This window comes from Catharus ustulatus, chromosome 5, assembly GCF_009819885.2.
Source record: "Catharus ustulatus isolate bCatUst1 chromosome 5, bCatUst1.pri.v2, whole genome shotgun sequence".
Classification (NCBI taxonomy): Eukaryota; Metazoa; Chordata; class Aves; order Passeriformes; family Turdidae; genus Catharus; species Catharus ustulatus.
This window is the reverse complement of record NC_046225.1, coordinates 28,995,358-29,022,265: the sequence shown is the minus strand read 5'-3', so window position 1 is coordinate 29,022,265 and position 26,908 is coordinate 28,995,358. Positions and strand designations below refer to the sequence as shown.

General features: G+C 48.2%; 2 long non-coding RNA genes and 1 pseudogene across 2 annotated transcripts; 2 read left to right on the top strand and 1 right to left on the bottom strand.

The window, feature by feature from the left end:
- Positions 1 to 2,849: 2,849 nt before the first annotated feature.
- Positions 2,850 to 13,491, bottom strand: LOC122149396 (annotated as a pseudogene).
- A 157-nt stretch (positions 13,492 to 13,648) lies between these two features.
- Positions 13,649 to 16,922, top strand: LOC116996157. The gene is made up of 3 exons (XR_004417889.2): positions 13,649 to 14,073; positions 14,217 to 14,410; positions 16,739 to 16,922. It is a non-coding gene; the product is annotated as an uncharacterized LOC116996157 (long non-coding RNA).
- Positions 16,923 to 16,937: 15 nt separating this feature from the next.
- LOC116996158 lies at positions 16,938 to 21,221 on the top strand. Its single transcript, XR_004417890.1, has 3 exons — positions 16,938 to 17,003; positions 18,378 to 18,480; positions 20,838 to 21,221. It is a non-coding gene; the product is annotated as an uncharacterized LOC116996158 (long non-coding RNA).
- The last annotated feature ends 5,687 nt before the right edge of the window (positions 21,222 to 26,908 follow it).

The following is a 26,908-nucleotide window of genomic DNA, read 5'->3' as shown; positions in this document are numbered from 1 at the left end:
GTGTGCATAAGGCTCCTCTGGATGCCTTTGGACCTCTGGACCAGGGGCTGAGTGAACTGCTTGTGGGACAATCTAGTGCCACTCTCCAGGGAACCCTTGTGCACCCGGGAGTCACTGATGAGGATTTCACAGGTCAAATACGTGCTATGGTTTCCATCCCTTCTCTTCCTGTCACTATTCCCGCAGGAACGCGCATCGCTCAGCTCGTGCCTTTCTGTTCCTGTGTTCTAGGGCTGATCAGCAAGATCGAAAGGACAGTGGTTTTGGATCTACAGGACTGCCACAGGTCTATTGGACCATGAACATCTCTGATCAACACCCTCAAATGGTGTGCACCCTGGCACCGCCAGGAGCCAACCCGCCTCAGATTCAGCTCAGAGGTTTGATCGATACCGGGGCGGATGTGACAGTGATTTCTCTCCCTGCCTGCCCTCCCACATGGCTGATAGCCACACTTGACCAGGTCATTGCAGGAGTGGGGGTACAGCACAGACCTTTGTTAGTCAAGGGCCTGTGCTGGTCAGGAATCCTGAAGGGCAAACAGCTACTGTCTGGCCCTACATCACTGCAGCCCCGATCAACCTCTGGGGTCGGGATGTTCTGGCTGCCTGGGGGTTGCGCATTGGGTCAAATTTGTAATTGTGGTCACTGAAGTGAAGGGCGGGTGATATCCTTAATCGCCCTTCGTCACTCAGTGCAGGAACAATTGTAGCAGGGACACATTGAGCCTTCTAATAGTCCCTGGAATACCCCTGTTTTTGTTATCCAAAGAAATCAGGGAAATGGAGGTTGTTGCAGGACCTCCAAAAAGTGAATGTCGAGCATGGAGGTGTTGCAGCCTGGTATGCCCTCGCCTACCATGCTCCCCGCTGGATGGGACATTTTGGTCATTGATTTGAAGGACTGTTTTTTCACAATCCCCTTGTGTCCGAAGGACGGGCCAAAGTTTGCCTACACGGTGCCTGCAGTGAACAATTCTGAGCCAGGACAGAGGGGATTTCTTCTCCCAGAACCCCTCTGTGTTGCTTTGTGTGCCTGAGCCCCCGAGAGAGACAACAGGCACCAAAAGCTCTTTATTCTTCCAAAAGTTCCTTTTATCACCTCCTAAATGTATCTCTTTTAGCTCCTGTGATTGACTCAAAGTCTGGCTGTCCAGCCGTATTTTGACTGATTTTGACTTCTTGCAGCCAGGCAGGGACCATCAGACCAACCCCCTAACTTTTCTCAACTTTTCCCCTGCTGGGCTGTGTCCCACCAGTGTGCTTTTCCATATTCGGTGTAGTATAAGCAAGCTTATACTGTGGCATAAGACGACTGTGGCTGCAGTGTGTACATCCACCCCGGTGGAGCCCCGGGTGCCGGCTGCCCACTGGCTGAGGAGACCTGCAGCAGCACTGAGTTCTGAGGTACTGCTTGTATCTGTGCGGCTGTCCATTTCCCTGGCCGACTACAGGCTTCTTTGACTTGCATTGGTTCCCATAGTGACCTGGCTTTTTACACTTAGCACACAAAAAGGTAGGCATATGAGTCCTTTGTTGCTGTGGCTTCTGTGTGTTCTTGCCCTTATTCTTTCCCTGTTTCTGATGGCCACCGCTCAACATCTTCTAATGGTGCCACATGGCAGCTGCTAACGTGCCGATCTCATGATCTATGGTTCCTACATTAGCACATGCCTGCACCATGTCAGTCAATGAGGAGTCATCTGGTAGAGCACGTATAATTTTTTTACAATCAATATTAGCATTGTCTCTGGCCAGCGGTTTACATAACAGCTGCCTCAATGTATCATCCTCAACTTGCTGCCATTTTTTCAACAAACTGTAAAAATGGTTCTCTAGGACCCTGAGTAATTTTCACATATTTTGGCTTCGTGGCTTCAGCCTTTATTGTCTTTAGAATCACCGCAAACCCTACTTTTTGGCATTGTTCATGTATCAAGGATCCCAGGTAGCTAGAAGATCAGGGCTAGAGAAACGATGCTGACCCATTAAAGCATCACTTCCCACAGCATATCTGGGGTCATCCTGTGGGCATACCACATTTTCTGCAGCAGCCATCTCAGCCATTTGCCTCCAATTGTCCTCAAAGCCCCTAAATTGGACTGGCTGAAACAGCACTTGGGCTATGTGTCTAATATCATAGGATGCTAGCAAATCTGTGTTCAACACCCTAATAATTTGCATAACTTGCGTAGAACCAAGCCCGTATCATGCAACTTTGTCCTGTAAGTCTTGAGCAATATGCCAGGAAATAGGATCATGCCTGTGTGGCTGTCCCGAGCCGGGCACAGCCTTAAAAACAGGAAAAGCCTGAGCCTCTGTGGGTCCCCTGGGGACCTGCACCAGCAGTTGGTGGCAGTGGTTCCTCAGGGATCGGGCTGAACTCAGCCGAATCCACCTGGACACTCTCCTCCACCTAAAGGACACCCCCTTTTGGCAACCCCACGCGCTCCAGCAGGTCCCTGTCACCCTGCTACCATGGCCAAAACTTCACTTCTTCCCAGAAACTACGATGGTTCTTCGGTCTCACTGTCATGGAGCATGGAGGAAGCATCCACAAGCTGCTGCAGCGAGAAGTTGTGGGGTCACTGCCGTGCCGGCTCTCTGAAGCAAGGTGCTGCAAATATCATCATTAAGGTGCTAAAAAGTTGGAAGGAAGGAAGGAAAGTGGAAAGGAGAAAGGGGAAACACCAAAACCCCACACACCACCTAAAACCCCTAAGATCAAAATGTTCACAAAATCACCATGTAGAAAAAGAATTCTTTTCAAAGTAGCCCAGCTTAGTCTGCTCCACAGATTTAGTTCAGGGTTTGATACACACAGCTGGAAATAAAAAGTTGTCAGCAAACACTCCAAAAGTAGCGCTGCAGCCTACTTGTTTCACTCCATCCTTTCCTCCTCCACAAAGAACTGACTTAGCAACGTACCCTCTTCTTGCTGAGCCTCATCAATATGGTGGCAGTGCTGCACACAGGCAGCTGCAATGTCCACCACTCTGTCCACCATAAAACTTCCCTCGGTGTCACTGAACACAGCTTCTCCAGCAAGGCCCCCAAAGCACTCTGGGATCTGCACATCCACTGCCAGCGGCATGCTGAAACAGAAACACAGGTCAGTATTTGCATTTTGCTGTCCCAGCTCACTCCGGGAGGGATATTCCTGCTGAGGAATACACAGGACAGGGAGCAGTACAGCCATTATTATATTTATAATGCTGGAGAAGAATCAGAGATTGCAGTTATGACAAGAAGAAAAAGCTGAGTTAAACAAAAAGTGAATCTGGGCTGCACACAATCAGGGGACAGTGAATTACCATAGCTGCATTTTGCCAACACCGGGTGCTCCGCAGATCTCGGTGATTTTTGTTGGTTGCGCTCCACCTCCCAGGATGTTGTCCAGTACTGAGCAGAAGGTGATGATGAAACCCTGCGTTTGCTCTTCTTCCAGAAGCTCCAGGGCTGTGAACTTCCTGGTGGCATCTGATCGCCCAGCTGGCCTTGCTGCATTGCCATCACATTCCTGCCTCACCACCTGCAGCACTTCCAGCGCCTCTTCCCTGGAGATTCCAATTTCTAGAGAAGCAAAAACCACAAAACACCACCTTTATTTCATAAGCAGTGACTGATTCTGCAGCATGACACAAAATGATCCATATTCACCCTCTCAGGACAACCTGTCACTAATGATGTGATTTTCAAACATTTATTGTCATAGACAGCAAACTATTGATATTCAAAATCCCAAACTGGATTAGAAGGGGATGTAAAGAACACCCAGTTCCACCCCTACCATGGGCAGGGACACTTTCCACTATTCCAGGTTGCTCAAAGCTTCATCGAGACTGGCCCTGGACACTTCAGGGGATCCAGGGGCAGCCACAGCTTCTCTAGACACCGTGTGCCAGGGTCTGCCCACCCTCACAGGGAGGAATCACTACATACTCCATGAAAAAGGCAACTTTCTAACTTTAAACAAACTTATTTGGTTTAAATCACACAGTAAAAAAAAAAGAGCTAAACTGGGGAAACAGGAGGGATGAGCCTTACAGAATACTTTCATTTTCCTGCATCCCATTTACAACCATCAATGTCAGTCGATCTTTTACCAGAATCGTCTTTTCCTATTATTATTATTCACTGTGCCCATTTCCCGGAGGCGGGATGGAACAGGGGGAAGGACCGGAAGATGCCGACGAGGCCCCGTGGGGCTGAATGCCGCCAGTAACTTTCCTCAGGCCACAGGGCCCGGTGTCCAGCAACTCCTGCGCCATCTGGAAGCGTCGGCGGCGAGGTGGGCATGCAGGGCGGGGGCCAGGGGCAGTGTACCCAGCTCCCGCTGCATGACCAGGATGCACCGGCACTGGACAAGCCTCAGATTGCTCCGGGCACGCCGCGGACACGCCTCGGACACACCTCGGACACGCTTCAGACACAACTCGGACACGTTCAGCGGTTGGAGATGACTCCAGGCCCCACCCCTGAAACAGTACCCTGTGCCTCGCCTGCTCCCAAATACCCTGCAGAGCTGGCCTGGGATGCTGTTTCATGTAGAACGGTCGAGATATTAGAGGCTCTTTATCCCAGGGTTGATATTCTGTTTTATTCTTAGGCTTCCATGTGAGCAGAGCGGGAGAGGAGGATAAAAAGAGGAAGTCCAAACCCGGGCACAGGTTTTTCTATGGGTCAGGAAAGGGGGAGGGGATAGTCTTGGCTTCCTGCCAATCCCATCGCAGGGGTCAGTCCATTGGTCTTGCAGGGGTTACAGGGTTAAAGGGACATACCATTCTTAAAGCAGTAAGGTACCGGGTTACAACATCTCACCCTTTTTTTGTTTAAAAGAAGAGAGAAGGTTATTCTGGATACAACTTAAGATCTTTCCCACCACTTGGGGTTAGTAGGGGCTTTAGATTGTTTCAGGGTTTTCATCTCTATGTGATTTACTATGGTGACAGAGGGCATGAGACCACTAATGGCCTTGAGAACCAAGTGACGAAGGATTCCAAATGCCAGTATTACAAGGAAAAGAATAACAAAGAGTAACAAAATAGTTTTGACTATTGAAGTCCACCACCCCGTGAATCCCCAACCCTTGAACAGTTCGTTGAACCAGTCTTCAGATTCTTGCTTCACTTGTCTGATCAAGGTTTTCATGTCTCGGAGGGCAGCATGGACGTTAGGAGCTTTCGAGGTCAGGTTCATGCAGCAAAGTCCTTCAAATTCCTGGCACTCATGTCCATGTAGCAGCAGGAGAAAATCTATGGCAGCATGATTTTGGAGTGTGGCCTGCCTGGTAATTTGTTCGTCTTCTAGGAGGGAGCTGATGGCCGTGGATGTCAAATTTGCCTGTTTGACTACCCAACACTCTAGGTGGCCCAATTCACCCAGAGCCTTGGCTGCTGCTACCCATGGAAGAAACAGGGATACAGCAACTCTTTTTGATTTGGCCCAATGGAAAATTTCAGAGTCACAATCTTTGTCCACATTGTCCACACTTCTCTTTTGGATTTTATTCACTGATTTGTTTTTATGAGTCCAATCTTTAATTAAGGTTTCATTGGGTGCCAACTGGGACAACCGCCCAAAGGTACATGGTCCTCCTAAAAGCTGAGAGGGAATTCCTGCCCATGCCCGATCTCCACAAATCAAGAATAACCCCTTAGGGAGGCTTTTGGGACTTGTGAGAGATGGGGAGTTTGCTGCAAGGTGACTCAAAACCCCACACCACTTTTTGGCTGTGAATTCCTCTCTATATTGTATTACATTGTGGAATTCTTTGGTGTTAGGTTTTGGATAAATTACAAGATGAATGCAGTATTGTGCCGGATAGGAACCTAACAGCTCTAATTCCTGAGGTTCCTGAGCTGCTTTTGGCAAATTGGGCAGCAGTTCCTCCATAGGGTTCTCTTCTGTTTGCTGCCTATTAGTTTTGTATACTGAAATTGTGTGTATCCCGGGAATTTCATTTTGCATCTCCATTGCAAAGCTGGCTGAATATTCTCCAGCTTTCAAGGGAACTCCTATCAGGCAGGTGGACATAGGATTTTCTGCTGCTGCCGAGGACAGGCATATGTTTTCCTGTTGGAGTGTCTTTGCCAGGGTCACCCAGAGGTTTTGACGCGGCTGAGGGACGATCCATGCAGCTGCCTGACTGTTCAGTGTTAACAGGATGACAACTTGGATGGGGTTCATCACGAGTTGAGTGGAAGGGAGGTATTCTCTAAAAAGAAAACAAACATTTTAAAACATGTTAAAAGTCTCTGAGTCTGCCGGGAGGTCGTCTTCTGTGTCAGTTCTCTCTCCTCTCCGGCGGCGTCTTCTTTTCGAAGCAACTGCGACTTGCTTCTCTTCCTCTTCAGCTGGAGCTGGCTGTTTAGAGACATAAGGCTTCACCCATTTCTGGGGAATCCACTGAGGGCCTGAGGGAGTGGATACGCACGCATAACCACGTCCCCAGGTAACAAGCTCACAGGACCCTTGGTTTCCCAGGTTTCTGGATCCCTAATCAAAACTGGTGGATGCTGAGACAGCTTGAACTGTTTACCACTGTTAAAATGACGAACCACAGGAGGATTCATGTTTTCAAATGAACAGTTCAAGAAATTGATAGTGAACAGGGCTTTACACAGCTTCTGCTGTGGAGACATCCACACAGTTTAATTGCTCTGTCTAGCCAGAACATGCTTGAGCATCTGATGTGCACGCTCAATCACAGCTTGGCCTGTGGGGGAGTGGGGGATGCCTGTCTTATGTTCCACTCCCCACTTCTGGACAAATTCCAGGAACTCCTTGGACACATACGCTGGGCCATTATCGGTTTTGATTTCCTTAGGGATCCCCAATACTGAAAAAGCTTGCACTAGGTGTTGTTTGGCATGCACAGCTCTTTCTCCTGCATGGGCAGAGGCATAAACCACACCTGAATATGTGTCAATGCTTACATGAACATATTTGAGGCGACCAAAACTGGGAATGTGTGTGATGTCTGTCAGCCACACCTCACAGCTGCCAAGGCCTCGGAGGTTAACCGCTGCACCTAGCGATGGCATGGCCTTGAGCTGGCAGCTGGGACAGGTGGCCACAATGGCTCGAGCCTGACTCTGTGTTAACTTGAACTGACGGATCAGACCTGGCACATTCTGATGGTATTGCTGGTGGCTCAGCTTTGCCTGTTGGAAGATGTCTGGGAGGCGTGTTTGTTCAGCTGGGGTGGCAAGGGAGTCTGCCTGACGATTCCCTTCTGCGATCTCACCTGGCAAATGGGTGTGTGACCTCACATGCATCACATAAAATGAATGTTCTCTATGAGAAATTTGATAGATTAGTTTCAACAGCAACCTGAAAAGTTGCTCATTGTCAACCTCTTTGAGCACTGCCTGCTCCGCCCTGGACACTACCCCCGCTACGTAAGCTGAGTCTGTTACCAAGTTGATTGGCTCTGAGAACTTCTCAAAAGCTCTTACCACTGCAGCCAGTTCAGCTACCTGAGGCGAACCCTCCACAAACTCAACATCAGCTTCCCAATGCTGAGTCTGAGGATTTCTCCAAGTCATCACCGACTTGTGGGAAGCCCCAGAAGCGTCTGTGAACACTGTGAGAGCTTTGAGTGGTCTCCGACTCCTCTTCTCACGAGGAATGAGGTGGAATTCCTCATTGAACAGCTTGTGAGACGGGGCATGGACTGATATTTGTCCACTGTAGCTGTCCAGAGACAACTGGAGACTGGCATTGCTCTGGAGCAAGTGCTCGAACATCTCCTTTGTCAGCCTCTCAGGAGAGTTCCTTCCCTTCTCAGAGAGTTTGACTGGAAGGTGAATACATGTGAAGTCACAACCTGCCAGCTCATACAGTCTCATCCTTGCCTTACGAATCAGCTGAGCTATGAGTTCTTGTGGCCTTGTGATGGTTTTGGATCTTTGGTGGGAGAGGAAGACCCACTCTATGATTAAGAGCGAATCTCTCTGCCCCTCGATCCACTGGAATATCAAACCGTGTAAGTGTGGTAGTTTTCCCAGAATTATGAATTTGAAAGGCAGTTCAGGCTTGTAGCGATGAGCCTGTCTCTCTGCTAGAGCTTTCTGTACCTTTTCGATTGCAGCTTTTGCCTCTGGGGTCAGTTCCCCGGGAGAAATCAGTTCTCTCTCCCCCTTCAATAAATTGAAAAGGGGCTCTAGGTCCTCATTAGTGAGGCCTAGCCAGGGCCTAACCCAATTCAAAGACCCACACAAGGAATGGAGATCTGCTAAGGTCTTTGGATTACAATTAATGTCCAATTTCTGAGGAACAATGGTCCTTGCAGTGATTTCCAGGCCCAGGTACTTCCAAGGTGGCATCCTTTGGACTTTATCCTCCTGCAATTGAAATCCACCGGAGGTTAAAACCTTAACCACTAGGTCAAGCGTGTGTTGGAGTATAGAGTCATCGGAGGCACACACAAGCAAGTCATCTACATAATGTAGGATGATAGCTTCCTTTCTCTGAGCACGCACTGGAGACAGAAATGAGGCCACGTACCACTGGCATATGAAAGGACTACACTTCATCCCTTGAGGGAGCACCTTCCAGTGGTAGCGCTTCATTGGGGCTTCTCTGTTGATGGTAGGAACAGAGAAGGCAAACCGTGGAGCATCTGCTGGGTGTAAAGGGATTTGAAAGAAACAGTCCTTAATATCTAAAACTGCCAATTTCCAATTTTGAGGGAGCATCGTTGGAGAGGGCATCCCTGGTTGAAGTGATCCCACGTCTGCTATAATTTTGTTTATTTCCTGGAGATCATGTAACAATCTCCATTTGTCCTTCCCTGGTTTCTTAATTACAAATACCGGGGAATTCCAAGGACTTGTAGTTTCTTCTATGTGTCCTTTTGCCAATTGTTCTGCTACAAGCTCCTCCAACGCCTTGAGTTTTTCTTTACTCGTCGACCACTGAGCTGTCCAGATTGGAGAATCATCTAACCATGTCAATTTGTGGGCAGGGCACTCCTCAGTGGCCGCCTTAAAAATCCTGAGAACTTTTGGGGATTACCATTTTCATTCCCATCTGAGACATGGTATCTCTTTCCCACAGGGGGCACTTATAGTCTGTAACAAATGGACAGACACTAGCTATTTTTCCATCCGACCCCTCAATTTGCACGATGCTTTTTGATATTTTTGCCAATTTGATTCCTCCTATACCTTGGATTTTGCCTGCCACGGGTTGTAATTCCCATTGTGACGGCCACATCCTTTCGGGTATGATCGTCACATCTGCCCCTGTGTCCAGCACCCCCTCCACATGGAGATGGTCTGAACCATGGGTCAGATTGCATGCCAGAGAGGGTTTTTCCTCACCCACCACCTCTGCCCAATAGACTTCAGGTGATTTTCCTTCTGCTGTGATTTCCTTTGGAACAGGGATGGCCTGGGCGAGGATTTGCCCCTCGTTCAGGTAATAAGGCGGTTGTGAGCAGCGTGCTAAGAGAATGAAACCTGAGACATTTTCCTTCTTGGATAATGGAAGTAATTCCATCTCCAAGGGTGTGTGTGCTGTGTCCCCCATAACTAAATACTCACAGCACAGTTCCAAATTCAACAGCGTCAGGTCCAGTGAAGTGCTAGACAGATCCACTGTAATTGCTGTCCACTCTGTTGACATAAAACAAACACCTTTAGTGGTCTTAAGATTGAGACGACCAAAAGGCGTCCAACCCTTGCTAATTGAATATTTAACATTAATGCTATCATTAATCCCCATACCATTTGTCCCGTCCTCCCCCTTAGTTTTAAAGAGAGAGGTTTTTTCCCATGTGGAACCCGCAGTATTTATATCTTTGCGCGTTATGGTATTTATGGCGGGTATGCGCTGTACACCTAGTTTTTTTGTTTGATGGTCTTCTTCTGTTTCTGGCTGTGTGGGCAGTCCCTTGCATAGTGTCCTGTTTTCTTGCACTGGAAGCTGGTGATGTGCTGCAGCTGCTGTGGTGGTACCGGTTGCTTCCTTGGTCCTGGTGTCATAGCTGCTGCAGATTGTGAGTGTGCTGGTCCTGGATTTCTCTCTGGTGCACTGAACAGTTCTGCTTTTCTGGTGCAGGCTTCTATCATCTGTGCTAAGCTAGGTGGTGGGTCGAGGGGAAGACTAAGTATGACCCTGCGACATGATTCATTCGCTTTTTTCTGAGCCATCTCCTTTAATAGCTCTGCCTGCAGCTTTGGGTCCGAGACTTGTCTCTCCACCTGTGCACGGAGGCGATCCAGAAACTGCAAGAAACTTTCTGAAGGAAACTGTTTAATATTAACATAACTACCTGTAACTTCAGCAGTAGGTAATTGATGGAAAGCTTTTTCTGCTGCTAGAGAGATCTTATCCAAAACAAATTTAGTTAATAAGCGTGCCTGTTTCTCAGGGGTTTCATACTCTCCTTCCCCTGTTAGGTGTTCCTGTGTAATATCATTATTATCCTCATCTTTTGCACTGTCTGGGTTTTGTTGTAGTTCCTGCAAAAGCACTCTTAAAGATCTTTTCCAAATGTTTTCCCATAAATCGAATTCAGAAGGGGATAACAAACATCTGAATAAATCCTTAATATCATTGGGTACCATCTCGTGAGAACTAAATGTTGCTCTTAAAAATCCTTTAAACATTTCACTGTGTCTGCCAAATTCTCTTTGAACCTTACAAATTTCCTTTTTATCTTGGTATGGTAGTGGTTGATATGTTCTCCTGCCATTTCTCCTACCCATATAAATGACAGGAGCCACAGACGGAATCTGGGTTTCCAGATCCAGGGTTTTAGGGATGGACTCTACTCCTCCCTCTGCTCTGGGCTGTGTTATCTGTTGATTATGTGCCTCTACAGAGACAGTGTCCTGAGCGATGGGTGGTGCTGAGGGTCTTATCACAGAGGGAGGTCTTGTAAAACCTGCAGAATCAGTACTCCCACCCCCACCCCCATCTGTGCTAGTCTGATAGCTTGGGGGAAGGAATTGCGAAACCCGGTCAGAAAGAGAACAGTCCTGAATACCCAGAGGCGAGGATGGGTTTGGGGAGGGGTTTGAGGGTGTCAGCAGGGGAGAAGGAGTATTATGGGAAGAAGAAGAGCTGAGAGGCACGTGGCTGAAGCCATGTTGGGGTTTGCTTTCAACCTCAGTAGTAAAAGACATGTGGCTGTCAGCTTGAGTTAGAGAGACAGAGGAGTCAGATTTCTTAGGTGAAGAGGGAATATCATATGCAGAGGGACAGATACAAGAACTGGTTGACTCTGAAGCAGTTTGCTGTGGCTGGCTGTTATTTTCTGTTTGAAGTAACAGTTTTCTAATTTGCAAAAATATTGGGATGAACATTAAGGCTTTTTTATCCCCATTTTCCACTTTTAAAGTTAATAAATCTCCAATTTCATTCCAAAATAAAACCGAATTCATATCTTCCAAATTAAGGTCTGATTTTTCTACAGACAACCACCTAGCAAACCTATCTAGTTCTCTGTTAGTAATAATCACATTTGCAATCTTTAAAAGTTCTCTAATTTGTGAAACCACGCTCTGTTGCAAAGTAGATTGCTGTGTACCCATATTTATCACAGCAATTTACTCTAATATCTCACTACAATGCACAGTTAAAACACAGCAAGAGAAGGTTGCTAGCTGCCGGCAAAGCTGGCACCTCCCCCCACAGAGATTCACTGGCTGTGTCGATGTGGCGCCTCTATTTGAAACTGTCTATCTGGCGTCTTACTGTACGCACGGCAGAAAACTGCTTCAAGGCTGCCTTCGGCACCCCCACCAGCGTCTCCGGCTGTTCACAGCTCCAAACCCCCAGGGCGGATACTGTGGCAGCCCAGCTCCCGGCACCTCGATGTTACAGAGAAAGCACCTCAAAATCCCCCTCCCCACGGAGGAAAATTTATACTTACCAATCTGTGCGAAGTACCAAGGAGCTGAAAAACTGTACTTTGTAATCTGTTCCGAAATCTGCTCACCCTTGGGCTGGAGGAGTTGGAGATTCCCTTCCTTTAAGCTAGACCTGCTAAAAAGCAAGTTTCGCCCGCAGGGTAGTTGGGCTTCCCGTCGACTTCTTAACCCTCTAAGGGCACAGCCTCTCACGTGGATTTTAATTAAAAAAGGTCCACGGGCCGGGCGCCAACTGAAACAGCACCCTGTGCCTCACCTGCTCCCAAATACCCTGCAGAGCTGGCCTGGGATGCTGTTTCATGTAGAACGGTCGAGATATTAGAGGCTCTTTATCCCAGGGTTGATATTCTGTTTTATTCTTAGGCTTCCATGTGAGCAGAGCGGGAGATGGGGATAAAAAGAGGAAGTCCAAACCCGGGCACAGGTTTTTCTATGGGTCAGGAAAGGGGGAGGGGATAGTCTTGGCTTCCTGCCAATCCCATCGCAGGGGTCAGTCTATTGGTCTTGCAGGGGTTACAGGGTTAAAGGGACATACCATTCTTAAAGCAGTAAGGTACTGGGTTACAACACACCCCCACGCCCGCCCCTCACGCTCTGGCCCCACCCCCACCTCACCCTGCCAGGAGGCAGGTGGGCGGGAACTGGGTGGGAGGGGCTGCTGCGTACGCGCATGGCTGTTCCTGCGGGCCGGGGCGGTTCCCGCGTGTCGGGGCCGTTCTGGTGGCAGGTGAGCGGGTCTGCGTGGACCGCGCATGTCCGGGGGCTCTGGGAAAGGGCTGGAGCGGCCATTCCCCAGTTGGGAATGCCGCTGGGTGTATCCCGCCTGTGTGCCTGCGGAGAGGCCGCTGCTCCTGGCAAGTGCTGTGCTGTGCCGCTTGTCAACTGTCCCGTCCGAGAGGGCTCTGTTAGGGAGAGCAAGCAGGCTTTTTACCCCTTCCATCACTGCCTATTTCTGCAGGGAGCAGTCACAACTTTAAGCTACTGCAGGTTCTGAAGTCACACATAAGTTCTTTACGTTGATGGTGTTCCCTACTTTTTCCCAGTTCTGTTTAGGAAAGAAGATGGCTCATCCCAACCCTCTCCCATTTCTATGCCCAGTCCTATGCTTGGATGTATAAAAGGAGACTCCCCGGAAGCTCACCTGCATGAGTATGTCAGGGAAGAGAACTATGTGAAAGTGAAGAAGCTTCTGAAAAAAGGTAAAAGCTAAGTTTAGACAAGTATTGGCAGAAAAGTTATACTTTTTCCTGTATTCTTTTATTTCTGGTAAAGAATAGTCAGCATACTGCTTGTAGAATGCAGACTTCTGAGTGAAATACATTAATAAAATGATTCATAACTGCCCTTTTCTGTTAGGTGGGAATAGTTCTCCAGTCAAAAAAATTATGAAAATAAGTTAATTAAAAAGAAAACTAATCTTTTATTAGCATGGTGCTCATTAGAACATGATTGAGGCATTGCAAAACTAAAATTGTGGAAGTCAGCTCTAGGAATATTCTGTTTAAATGGGGTTTTAGTTCAGACTGCCAAACGCTTGACAGGGTTTACGCCTTCAACATTTTGACCACCAGATTTGTAGCCACACTGGTGCAGGGCATTTTGTACATGAAACGAAATACTCAGCGCAGTTCTGTTTCGATTTTAGGATCGTGGATCTCAGCGCGTTTGTGCCACAGCAGAACTGCGGGTTCCTGGGGTGGGGCGGGGCTGGGCAGGGGCAGCGCTTCACTGCGGGAAAGCGTCTGATTGGCCAGCGGGAGAAGAATATGCAAATCAAGGGGGCGTGTCCCGCCAACCACTACGCGCACCCGTTCTGCAGGGCGCGGCCGCTCTCGGGGTCTCGGGGCATACTCCCGCGGTCAAGGGGCTCGGCGGGGCCACGCCGGTTCGTGCCGGGAGTGTGCGAGCACGTGTTGGGGACTTTCTGTGTGCTTTGTGTGGGTGCGTGCAGCACACCAGGGCGCGGCGGTAGGTGCTGTGTTAAGGCTGTACTCTCAGGGATCGTTTGAGTAGGTTGTTATTAGAAGAGGGTAATCTGCCCTGATTGGCGTCACAAAGCACGAGAAAACGGGCGCAGAACCTCCATGTGTCAAACGTGACCCAACATCTGCTTTTGCTTGCTGCACACCATGTGTGGTTGAAGAAAGGAACCGAGATGATTGGTGCAGCCTTGTGAAGACAGGACTTGAGTAAGTGTTTTCATTTTAATTTGGTTTGGTTTATTAAGTTCATTTTCTTTTCCAAGTTCTCATTTCTTGAACAGCTTTTAATTTCAAGCAACTTTCCTTGGGTTGGGTTGGGATCTTACTTCTCTGTGATCCTTCTCCCAAAGGTACCCTTACAGTGATGAAACATTTCTGAAGGTCCTGAACGTTGCCATCCAGTTACTATACAAGAAAGAATCCTCTGTTAGTCAGAGCTTAGTCAAGCTCTCCAAACTTCACGTGATGGTCACACAGCACTCTCTATTTTTGTCAACCATCCTGAGGTCAATAGAAGAAGATGGCACAACAATCCAGACAAGAGGTATTTTTTAATTCTCATCTTCCCCTGCTAAATGCAGCCAATCTTGTCTTTTTTTTGGTGTAGTGTTCTCTCCATCCAGCAACAGGCCTCCCATGTAAATACCTGCAGAGTTATTAAAAGTTCCAGAATCCTGGCATTTAAATGTTACCTCTGCTCGGATCCAAATGTTACATTTGTTTTATGCTGTTTTTAAAACTATTGGAAAGGTGGGTTTGGGTTTTTATTTTGGTTTGGGTTGTTGTTTGTTTGTTCTTCTGGTGTTTTTAACCCAGTTGAAGTCTTGGATTGATTCTTTTGGTTTCTCTGAGGCAGTTAGTGTAAGATGACTGAAGTGCACCTAGGTCCTGTGATGTTGAAACATGTTTTTAAATAGGTTGATACGGGAGATTTCAAGTTGATTCTGCAAGTTTTATCAAGAATGGCAATTTAAATGGTGCATATTTCATATTGTAACCTTTCATGAGGCACATCGTTGCAGCGGAATATACATTGGATGCTAGTTCATTTGTAGGAGTGGTTTGTTTCTTCAGTGGCAAGTGAAATCCTGCCTGACCTTGAGCCACATCTAATCTACATAGACCTCATCTTTTCTCCACTGTACAGGGGTTTGAGATGCAGTAGTTGAAAGAGCTGTGTAAGAAAAGGGGGGAAAACTCTCAGGGCAGCATGTTGATAACAAATTGTGTGTTCATTGACAAACAACACGTAAACAAGCTTTCAAGTTTTAAATCACCTGAAAAGAAAAGAAAGCTCTTGCGGAGTCACCAGTTTAGTGAAATGAAAAATAAGGAATAGATTTTGCCGCTTAATGTGAATGTACGTATCTTACTTCTAGAGTGTATTTCTGTAGATCAGCAGGATGGATTCTTTGAGGCCAGCTGCAGTATTCCTGAAGCTTGGTGTCATGAGTGCATTCACTCAGGATGGTACTTTAGGAACTCTTCAGTTTGGACATGCATTTTCTATCCCTGCACATGACTGGGGTCAAAGCCCAGACCTTTTCACATACTGGGAGCAGAGAAATCTGGAGTCGAGTCTTGAGTGTGCTACGAACATCCTGTCTGCTTTTGAGGAACCCAATCACTTCTATTTTCTGTTTCTCAGTTAGTTGCAGGGCAAAGGTGGATAATTTGTGTACCCCCCAGGGAAAGAGTTCCCGTGGCTCACGAACCAGCTGCAGTGCTGAGCCCTGCTGCAACGCAGAGTGCAAGAGCCTTTTCATATTTACTGCATCTGGGGTGCAGAGCTAGAAGCTTTTGCTGTGAATTCTCGAGTCCTTGAGGAGGTTGCTGGATTGTCTGCCTGTTGTGGGTTGGCGAGGTTTAAAAATTTTTCCCAGTATTATGTTAAGCTAGCCGGGATGGCTCTCCGATTAGCCGTTAAGAGCTAAAGACAAAAGAATAGCTGAAGCAACCTGATGGCTCCATTAGGGAAAGGTGGAGTCCTGCTTTTGTTTTCGGCAAGTAGGAGGACACTCGGGGTAGGAGAACTCTTACAGCTCGTCGGCCGAACTGGAGGAGAGAGGTTCCTTTTCTCTGCGGTTGGCTTCTTGGATTTGAACTGCTAAAGCTTCCTGCTTCCTCTGAACAACTGGGAACTGGGACGCCCACGGTGAGCAGAGTTCCTTCCTCACCTTTTTCTTCCACCTGGGGCGGTGAGGCCACCTCGCCCTCCTGCCCCTGCAGCAGCCGCGACTGAGAGGCCGCCTGCCCTGCTCCATCGGAGAGCCATCGGTGACTGAAAAAGGGACTGGGACTGAATTCCGTTCTGTTCTGTCACTGTTTTTTTTCTTTCATATAGCTGATGCTGTTTTTGTTTGTCTTATAAATATATCAGTAAAGAACTGTTATTCCCAACCTATACCTTTTTTTGCCTGAAAGTTCCTGAATTTCCTTTTCCTGGTAGTACTGTCCCTTTAAACCGGGACACTGCCTTTCCCTCTGCAGCTCCTGAGCCCGTTCCAGATGCCCTCATGGGGGGGAAGGAGTGGAGCTATGGCAAGAGAGGCTACAGCAGTTCTTTTTAACCGGAGAGCGGGTGTGTACACATGGAAAGCTTCTGCAGAATAGTGTGTTCCACGGTGGGGACCTCAGCTGGCTGAGTGACATGTGTTCAGCTTGGGAGTGCTGTTTTAAGATGTTGCCTTGAGTTAAATGCATCATAATCACCCTGAAGTGTGCTGGGGACATGGGCTCTGGTGTCTCTAGAGATAGATGCTGATGTAGAATGGCCAGTGCTGTGTGTGCATGCATGTGGAGTGGGTGTGGGGGTGTTCGTTTGTGCTCTGTGTGACTGAGAGCTGCAGGGCTCAAGCTGTGCTTGTTCCAGAGGTGCTGGTGGACATTGTGCTGACAGCTGTGCAGCTCGGCTCCTCTCTCTGTGGGAGCAGTCACCTCCCAGTGCTTCTGGGAGCCTACAGGGCCACGCTGAGCGCCGCCAGGTGAGTGTCAACCTGGCCAAGGCACTTTGTTCTACATCTCGTTCTTGTGTCCACAGGTCACTAACTTTGGGTTCAATCTTGGCTTTTAGGTCAGAAGATACTACTGGTGCTTCAGTTGTATGAGAAGAATAATCCAAGTCTTATAAACTCCAGGTGAGCCGAACACCTTACGTTGTAGGGCAAACTACACACAGATAGTCTCACAACTGGTATTTTTGCAGGGTCTGTTTTTTAAATGAAGAAGACAGTGAATGAGGTCAAACCTAAAGGTGAATGCTGCTTTTGGAAACGTTTTTACTGCTTATTTCCTAATCTTAATGTAATTCTCTTATGTTGCCCAGACTTCAGTGTGTTTGTGGGTTAGATGAGGGAATGGTTCGTTTCTGGAGTCACTCACTCTCCATAAGCAGGACTCACTGTAGGGGTCTCCTCACAGGTGGCAGGCTGAAACATAAGTCACTGGTTGACTTTTCCCATTGCTGTGCTCACGCAGTCGACAGGAAAGTCTGTTGCCAACAGTTGTGCTTAGGTCTGCCTTCCTCACGTGCTCTTTTCTGTCCTGGAGGTAGCGGCAGAAATACCACCAGCAGTGCAAGAGCGCTGGCTGAGTCAGGTCTGGATCCCTGTCCCTTCGTGCAGCTGCTGCCATTTTGATCTGCACTTCAAGCTTAATTCCCTAGGTGCCTCTAAATGGATATGTTCTGCCTTGGATGGACAGAGGAGGGCAGAGTGAATGAGACACCCTCAGACTAAATTTGAAAAGCCTTGGGATGGATGGCAAAGGTGTTGCCAGGGAAATGAGTTCTAGCTTCGAGTCCCACAGGGTAATAAGTACAAATGAAGGCAAAATCTCCTCTGGAGTTGCTTTTGACTCTGTTGCCTGATGCAGTTACCTTGAATAATGTTTAAGGATACTGCTGTGATTCTGTGTCTGCTGGATCGAGAGAAGATGATGAAGACGATTCTGTCGTTCCCTCAGCATCCCCGGCTACTGTCACCACAGGTGCTTTTGGTTCAGGCTGCGTACGGTTACCTTTCCTTGGATATACAACAAGAGCCTTGAGGCATTCATTTCTTGCCTCCATGCAGTTTGTTTCCGTTGGCAGAGTAGTTTCAGTTTGTAGGAGGACTGGAATTGGTTGTTTGGGAGCACCTTTCAAAATTAACTGCAAGATACGGTCCACGTCTCGTCAGCAGGGGTGACCGTGCATTGCAGAGGTCGTCACGTATGCGAGGCCAGGATTGGACAGCCCAAGGATCCACTGGCAATGGGCTCTCCAGCCTTTCTTACAGTTTGCTGGCATGTTTCTGTAGCTGTTGGTGCTGCTCAGGGGAAATAGTTGTGGAGAGAGTCTCATAGCGAAAGCTGGGTTTAAACACAAGCATGTCACACCCCGCGTTGCATCGTATTTTACAATGCGTGCGGTGTCAGGTGGGTTATAGTGGGATGAGGTGTTCGTGGAAGTTTGAAAACAAGCTGGAAATTGGTGCTGGTCCTGACAAACACTGATTTGGATTTGGTTTCAGGTGATACAAGAGTCACTATATAAAGATGAAACAGTCAAGAGCCTTGATGACTTCTATGATCCTTGTTTTCTACTTCAGCTCTTCAGTGAATTGACCAGACCAGGTAAAATGAGTGTTTTTCTTTGGCATTTAGTGTCAGGTTGCTCTGCTGCAAGAGCTGCAGCTAGAGCTCTGTTATCCCTGATCCAAGAGCTAATACTGCAAGGAATTTGTGGCTGCCTTTAGAGGAAAGAAGCACACTAGTGTGAGGGTTGTGAGTGAACTGGCTGGAGATGGGGCTTGTCACATGCTGTGGTTATAGAGCAGGGAAACTTCAGCCAACTCATTTTCCACCAGACAGATGGGCATAAGGCCAGTGTGCTTGGTAAATAGGCTGGTGCTGTGAACTGTCAGCAGGTTTCTTGTGTGACATGTCTTGGCTTTGCACGTGCACTTTGCACATCCCTGCTGTGCTCCACAGACACACTGTCCCTGGAGAGATCCCTCGGAGGTCAAAGGGAGACAAGAAGCCTAAGGGATTTCCTAACCAGCTCTCTCTATGTGTTGGTTAGAGTTGAGCATGGTGTAGTTACAGCTGGATTTGGCTTCCCACAGCAGTCATGTCAGAAGCAATTGGCAGGCTGTTAGGGTCTGTCAGTGCAGTCACAGAGTCCTTTGTTCACACAGACCCCTGCAAGTAGAGCACCAGTTTGAATGTGCTTAACCTGTCTTTAACTATGGGTTTGACGTGCTCTGTGTAGTCCTGGCAGCAGGAAAACAGCAGTCTTGAAGTCTTCTGAGGACAAAAAGTACCAGAACTCTTTGACATTTTGCGGTTGGAGGGTTCCCAGACAATCCACTTAATGCTGGACATTTGAGGTGCACAGGGATGAAAAGCATGGATAGCTGGTATATTTGGAACCTGGTGTGGATAGTTGGAACAAGTACATGGCCAGCAGCACCCACCCTCCCGAGGAGGGAGGGATTTGGTGTCTGTGGCAGCCCCAGCAGGACTGCAGCCGGTCGAGGGAATTGCTGTGCATGATGTTCTTGTGGAGCTGTAGAGACAGTGGCTGTTTGTCCTGGCTGCACGGTGCCCTCAGAATACATAAATATGGACTTCTTGCACAGCGTTCTGTGTTCACTGAGGAAAAAGTAAGCCTGGGATCGAGCAGATAGCGAGTTCTATCTGTCTTGAGCTCTGATAAGCATCTTGTGGAAAGATTTTCCATCCTGGTTCTCAAGGTTCTTTAAAACAAGCTGTCTGTCAGACATAGGATTCAATTGGGACACTTTTGTAATAAGAGCTTGTTATTTTATGTTAGTTGTTGAACACACTCTCCAGGGTCAGCAGGATGGAAAATGTTACCACTGCATATTTTCAGTGAAGGAGAGTTGTCCAGGTAAAGTTTTCTTATGGGTTGCTGAAGTGAGAGCCTTGGTTTCATTCTGTGTCACCACTCCATAGTGGAACGGTTAGTGCACATTAGCAGTTCCCCAGAGCTGCTGCCTGAAGGAGAGAAGAGCGATGGCTCTGGGAGAAATGGCAGGGGCCTGTGGGGAAGCGGAGACCCTGCTTTGCCTGACCCGTAATCAGCAGAACTGGCAACAAGAAACTGCCAGGCAAGAAATGGAGTTTTACTAGTTCGAGTAGTTGAGAAAAAGATGAGAGGATTGGAGCTGGTACTGGGACAGAAATAATCTGTGATTTCATAACATAATATTGTATACATATGCATATATATGTACACATGTGTATGCACACACGCACAGTAGTCTGAGCAGTGATGGGGGAAGAAGTCATTGGACCAGATGCTGGTACTTGGCAGTAAGATTGCAGCCCCTTCTTAAGTAGGAATCTTTGTTTCTAGAAACTTCCTCTTGACTCTCAGGGTGAATGACAAGAATATACAGTAATGTTACTGTTAAACTCACGCGACATTTGTAGCTCTTAAATACCACTGAGGTGCCATTGCGCTCCATTCCCGGAGGTAAGGTGAAAGGTTCTCACCAAGTAATTTCTAGCCATCAGTGTTGAGTGGCTGCTGTGCACAGGAAGCTCTGGCAGGAAATGGACGTTGGACTGCAGGGAATGGCCAAGGTGGGACTTGGCCCTGCAGTCCTCTGGGGTCTGTGGGGACTCGCAAAGATGTGAAAGGGCTGCAGGCCACAGGTGGAACAGTGCTGACCCAGGCTGTGACCCAGCCAAGGAGTTCTTCCAATGTCCCTTGAGAGGACACCGCAGGGGTTTTTTCTTCATAAGGACTTCTAATAAGGCAATGTGTGGACTCCTGGTTTCATGTAAATATTTATTTAAATTTTTGTCTCTGAAAGCAAAGCATTTATCTCCTGACTTCCCTCCTACTCAGTATCTGTTGAACTGGGTGTGCATTTTTCCTAAGCTAATAAAAATATTCCGCTATGATCCTGTGATTTCCAAAGGAACGGCATGAAGTCACTTTTTTTTTCTTGTCCCCACAGGTTCAGCTTGACTTGTGCTCAAAGACAGGAATGACTCCATAGCCATATGTGGTGAATTGGAGGGGGATTTGCAAGTTCAGGGCTAAAATATGGTGTGTAAGAAAAGGCTTTTTTTGTAGCATTAGATAAATGCTTTTGCATGAGGTGTTGAAGGTCAGTTGTTTTACCAGTTCAAAGGGAGAAAACCAAACCAGGCTGACGGTGACACTCCTTTCAGCAAGGCTTAGTATATATTTGAGCAATTATTTCAGCAGGGTTTTTTCTGTTAATGCTGCTTTTGGTTGTGTTTGGTTTGCCATGCATTTGACTCATTGTCAGTGTTTCTCATACAGTAGGAGTGTTCCTCCTACTGAGTGTTTTCCACTCAAAGCAAGCAATTGTGGTATAAAGGAAGGATAATCTCAATAAGTGGTTTGCAGTTTGTTTTGGATTTCGATTTGGATGTTTGTTTTTTTTTTTCCCAACACTCTTTAACTTTACTACTGTGAGTTTTCTAGTTTTCTCCAAAAACTTGGTGTGAATTTCCCCTTTCTGTCCCATTGGTAGATACTGTTTCTCTTAGAAAAACTTCTATCCTCCACCTTCACTGCCCTGTTTTGAAGCAGTGCTCCAGTCTAGCCTGCAGCAATGGCTCTTGCATCCTTTTCCATTCAGGTAATTAAAACCTGAAGTAAAACTAACACTTTGTTGTTGCCATACCTGCCACAGGAGCTCACATTACTGCAGTGTAATTTGTGAGGCAGTTGAGAGGAGAGGGAAGGACTGGGCCAGAGTTCCTAAGGAACTCAGAATTTAAGGCATGACACAGAAGAAAGGTCAGACTGCAGAAAGGGAAATGTGCCCAAATTGGCTCGAAGCAGTGTTGCTGTCTGTTGTTGTTCAGTTGTGTCTTCTGAAAATGAGACCGTTCTAATCATTGTGCTGTGCTAAACACTTCTCACTTCTCCCAGTGCCAGGAAACAGATGAAGTTCAAAGCAACTTGAAGGAATTTGGATGTGTAAAAACAACAATAAAACACAATTCAAAGAAAACCTTATCAATACCAAAACTAAAAAAGATAGTAGTAAATAGACCATAGAGACCTTATCATACACCATGTGCAAACAAAATAAAACTATATATATTATATTATGGAAAACCATCTTAAAAGCACTACATTTAAAAAAAAAACTTTCAAAAATTAAAAACTGCATCTAACAAAAGCCATCTAATAAATTCACGACCAAAACTCCACCAGTAGAGCCGGTCCTACCCCAAATCCCCATCATACATATCAAAAGTCTATTTTAAAAACCTACTTCAATTAATCCTACCTCAAATACAAAACCATCCATAAAATGACCTTCATTCAAACCCACAATTGCACACAGTCAATAACAACGAAAAATAAAACAACACAATATATACCACCAAAAAATAAAATACTGAATTAAGATAAGATTGTAATGAAAATCGGGCTGGTGCAAAAAGGAAAAAACAAAAAAACCCACAAAAAACCAAACAAAAAAAACCCCCAAAAAAATAACAAAACGGGTGGGGGGAATTGCAGTAATATTGGACAAGTCCGGGCTCTGGACATGTTTGAACAAGTCCAGGTCGTGGCTCGGGAAGTGTGCACCGCTTGTAAGCGGTCGGGGCACACCCCCTGTGAGTGGCTCGGCCGTGGTGGCAGGGCCCCCCCACCTGTGGGCTCAGTGATGGGGGCGGGTCCCTCTCTGCCTTTGGGTCCGCCCGCACGGGCGGGGTGGTCGGTGCCGCCTGCTGAAGGGGCAGGGGCAGTGCCACCTGTCCCCTCAATGCTGATGTCAGAGCCTTGCCCACCTCTTGAGGTGGGGCAATGGGATCCCGGGGGAACGGTGCCGCCTGCTGCAATGCCCCCAACACCGTGTCCCAGCCACCCGGAAGCATGGGGTTCATCAGGGTTGCCACTGGGGCCCTCACCGTTCCCGGTGCTGTGTCCTGCCTCACCGGCAGCAGACAGTGCCACCGCTTTTGTGCCCGTGACTGAGCCTTTGAGTCCAAAAAGCAAAATTTGGGAGTAAAAAAGGAGAGGTTTTGCCCCAAAAAGGAGAAATTGGACCAAAAATGGGAATTTGGGTCCTGGAAGTGAGAATTTGGGAATTAAAAAGGAGAATTTGAGATCAGAAAGGAAAATTTGGGTCCAAAAAAGGAGAATTTGGACTTAAAATTGGGAATTTGGGAATAAAAAAGAGAAATTTTGGGCTGAAAAATGAGAAATTGGGTGCAAAAATTTGGTGTTGGGGTCCAAAAAAGAGAAATTTGTGTCCAAAAATACAAACTTTGGGGCTTAAAAAGGGGAAATTTGGGTAAAAAGGGGAATTTTGTGGTAAAAGAAGGGCACTTTGGGTTCTCAGATGGGAAATTCGGGTCTGAAAAGGGAAATTTGGGACCAAAAAGGGAGAACTTAGACCTAAAAAAGGAAAATTTGGGGTTATTAAAGAGAAATCTGGGATCAAAAAGGAGAAGGGAGGGAGAATTTGGGACTAAAAATGGGAGAATTTGGCACCCCACTGGAAAGTTTGGGTTCAAAAAGGGAAATTGAGGAGTAAAAAAGGATAATTTGGGACGAAAATGTGAAATTTGAGTGCTCAGATGGGAAATTTGGGACTGAAAATGAAAATTTAGGACTGAAAAAAAGAGAATTTTGGCCTAAAAATGGGAAATTTAGGGCTGGAAATGGGAAAGTTGAGTCCAAAAAGGGGAGTTTGGGGATAAAAAAGGAGATTTTTTGGCTTCAAAAAGGAGAAAATGGACCCAAAATGGGAATTTGGGTTCTGGAAGGGAGAATTTGGGAATAAAAAAGGACAATTTGCACTTAAAAAGGGAGATTTGGGTCCCAACCAGGTACTGCAGGTCCTGCACCCATCAGGTCATGCAGACCTCTTCTGGACACAACACAGTACTTCAACCCCCAACACCCTGGGCTGTGCTTTCCCCCTGTTGACACAAAACTGTATGGTGCCCTCAGCTCCAGGGTAATGCTGCCCCCTGCTGGACACGAACTGTTACTGTGTACCCATTCTCCATGCGGTGCTGCCCCCTTTTGGAGTCAACCCGCTACTGCCTCCCCCCTCCCCCCCCCCCTCCTCCTCCCCACCCCCCACCCCGCCCACACTCCCTGGGCAGTGCTACTCCCTGGTGGACAAAACCTGGAAGTGCAAAACCCGCCCCCCCCCCCACCCCCCCCACAACAGCCTGAATAATGGTTCCCCCTTATAGACTAAATGCAGTATGAATCCCCCACCCCCGACCGGGGAGTGTTGCCCCTGATGAACACATCCTGGAACCACAACCCCTGCCAACAGTGTTACCTCCTAGCAGAGTAACCCATTGCACTGCATCACCACCCGCAGGGGAGTGCTGCCCCCTGGTGGACACAACCCGGAGCTGCTCCCCCAACCCCAGGGCAATGCTGACCCATGGTAAACACAACCTGGTTCTGCGCTCCCCCACTTTAGCCCAGATTGTACTGCTACCTGGTGGACACAACCCTGTAAGGCAGACACCAACCCTCTGATCAGTACTGCCTCGGGTAAACACAAGCCGGTACTACAACTCTGCCAGCCCCTAGGATGTGCTATCCCCTGTTGGACACAACCCAATACTGCAACCACACGCCCCCCCCGAGCACTGCTACCCCCTTGCGGGGCTTTACCCAGAAAGTTCAGCCCCGTGGTGGAAACAGTTTGCTAATGCAGCCACCCGCTACCACAGGCTGTTCTGCCCCCTGTTGGACACAACACGGTGCTACAGCCCCCCACCACAGCAGGCAGGGATGCCCTCTGGAGGAAAAAAAATGGTACTGCATCCCCCTGGGTTGTGCTTACTCCTGGTGGACACTACCTGACAGTTGCCCCTACCACAAAAGCACTGCTGCACACTTGTGAACAATACTAGGTATGCCACCTCCACCCCTAGGTCAGGGCTGCCCTCTGGTGGACACAAACTGGCACAGTGACCACCCTCCTCTCCCTCAGGTAGTTCTGAACACTTGCGGACCCAACCCGGATTTACACCTCCCTCTGCACAGGCAGTCCTGCCTCCTGGTGGAGAGAAACCAGTATTGTGTACCCCCAGGCAGTGTCACTGCCTGCTGGACACAACCTAGTACTGAAATTCCTAACCCCCTGACAGTGCTTCCTCCTGGTGGACACAACCAGGTACAGTGCCCTACCCACCCAGGGAGTGCTAACCCCTGCTGGAAAAAACCCAGTATTGCACCTCCACCCCCTAGGCATTAGTGATCCTTAGCGCACACAACACTGTACTGCTCCCCCAGCCTCAGAGAAGTGCTTACCCCAGGTGGACATAACCCTATACTGCAGCCCTACACCCCTGGGCAGGGCTACACTCTGGTGGGCACAACCAGGTACTTAAGCCCCTCACCATCCAGGTAGAGCTGCCCCCTGGTGGACACCACTCGGTCGTGCACACTCCCTACTCCTACTGGGCAGCACTACCTCCAGGTGGACACAACCCTATACTTCAACCGTCCACCTCCTGGGCAGTGCTGCACCCTTGTGGACACAAACCAGTACTGCTCCTTCACCCCCAGGACAGTGCTGCTGTCTACTGGACACAACCCAGTACTGCAGCCCACCCACCACCTAGATAGTTCTGCCCCCTCTGTAATACAACTCTGTATTACAACTCTGTATTACAGACCCCAATCCCCCAAGCTCTGCTGCCCCCTGGAGGACACAACCCTGTACTGGACCACATACCTTGGGCAGTGCTACCCCATGGTGGACACAACCCAGCACTGCAATCCCCCACCAGTCAGGCAGTACTCTTCTCTGGTGGACACAAGGTATTGCAGCCCCCCCACCTCCCAGGTAGTGCTACCCCTGGTGGACACAACCTATTGCTGTGCCCTGCCCCAACCACTCTCCCATCGGGTTGTGCTATTGTTTTCTGGACAGAAGCCAGTACTGCACATCCCAACTCTCCTGGGTAGAGCTGACCCCTGGTTGAAGCAACTCAGTACTGGACTTCCACACCTTGCACTGTGCAGCCCCCTGCTGGACAAAAGCCCGTATTGTGCCTTCAGCACCAAAGTAGGGCATTGCCCTGGTGGACAGAACCCTGTACTGCATACCTCCACCCCACCCCCCTCTTTCCGGGGAAGTGGTGCCCCCTGGTGGACGCAACCACGTGCTGCACTCCCCTCTATCCCTAGAGCCGTGCTGTCCCTTGGCAGACACAGTTACTGAGCCCCACCCCCAGGGCAGTGCTGCAATGTGGTGGACAAAACACGTTACTGCACCTCCACCCCCCGGGGAATTAGTGCCCCTTGGCGCACACAACACGGTACTGCTCCCCCAGCCCCAGCGAAGTGTTGATCCCAGGTGGACACAAGCAGGTACTGTGCCCCTCCAGGCAAGGCTGCCCTTTGTGGGCAGAACCCTATACTCCAGCCCTAAACACCACCCGGGCAGTGCTGCCCCCTGGTGGACACAACCCAGAAGAGTGCCCTCCGACAACCTGGATTGTGTTGTTCCCAGGTGGGCAAAACAAGGTATTGCACCCACAACCAAGTTTTCCAGAGATTGCCTGAGTTTGGCCGAATGTTCCCGAGTTCCAGAGTGTGTCTGTATGTTCCCGAGAATGTCTGACTATTCTCGTTTTTTTCTCGTTTTTTTCTCTAGTAGTCGTGCTGAGATGCAGCGAAGCTGAATACCATGGCCGGGCAGTACCTTTTGCTTTGCCTGTGGATCAAAGACTGCAATTCACTGTGTCTTCTGTTTCTCCAGGGCACCTACGAATGGATTCTCAGCATCTCAGTGTCTAACTACTGGCGTCATTTTCCACAGAAGGCTTGATGAACAATAGGAAGTAGCAAAGCTAACTCGCGTGGAACTACCACCTACCATTTACCGCATCTTCTTGTGCAAGTTTTCTCCTCCCCTTTAGGCACACTGCTAGGTTTTTATGTGGGTAGGGTCCAAAACGTCCTTGTTGTTCAGCAAAATGTGGCAGGAGTGAGGTACTCGCTGGATTAGTGGATGACCTCGTTGCATCATGTTGGATGTGCAGGCATGGGTATATT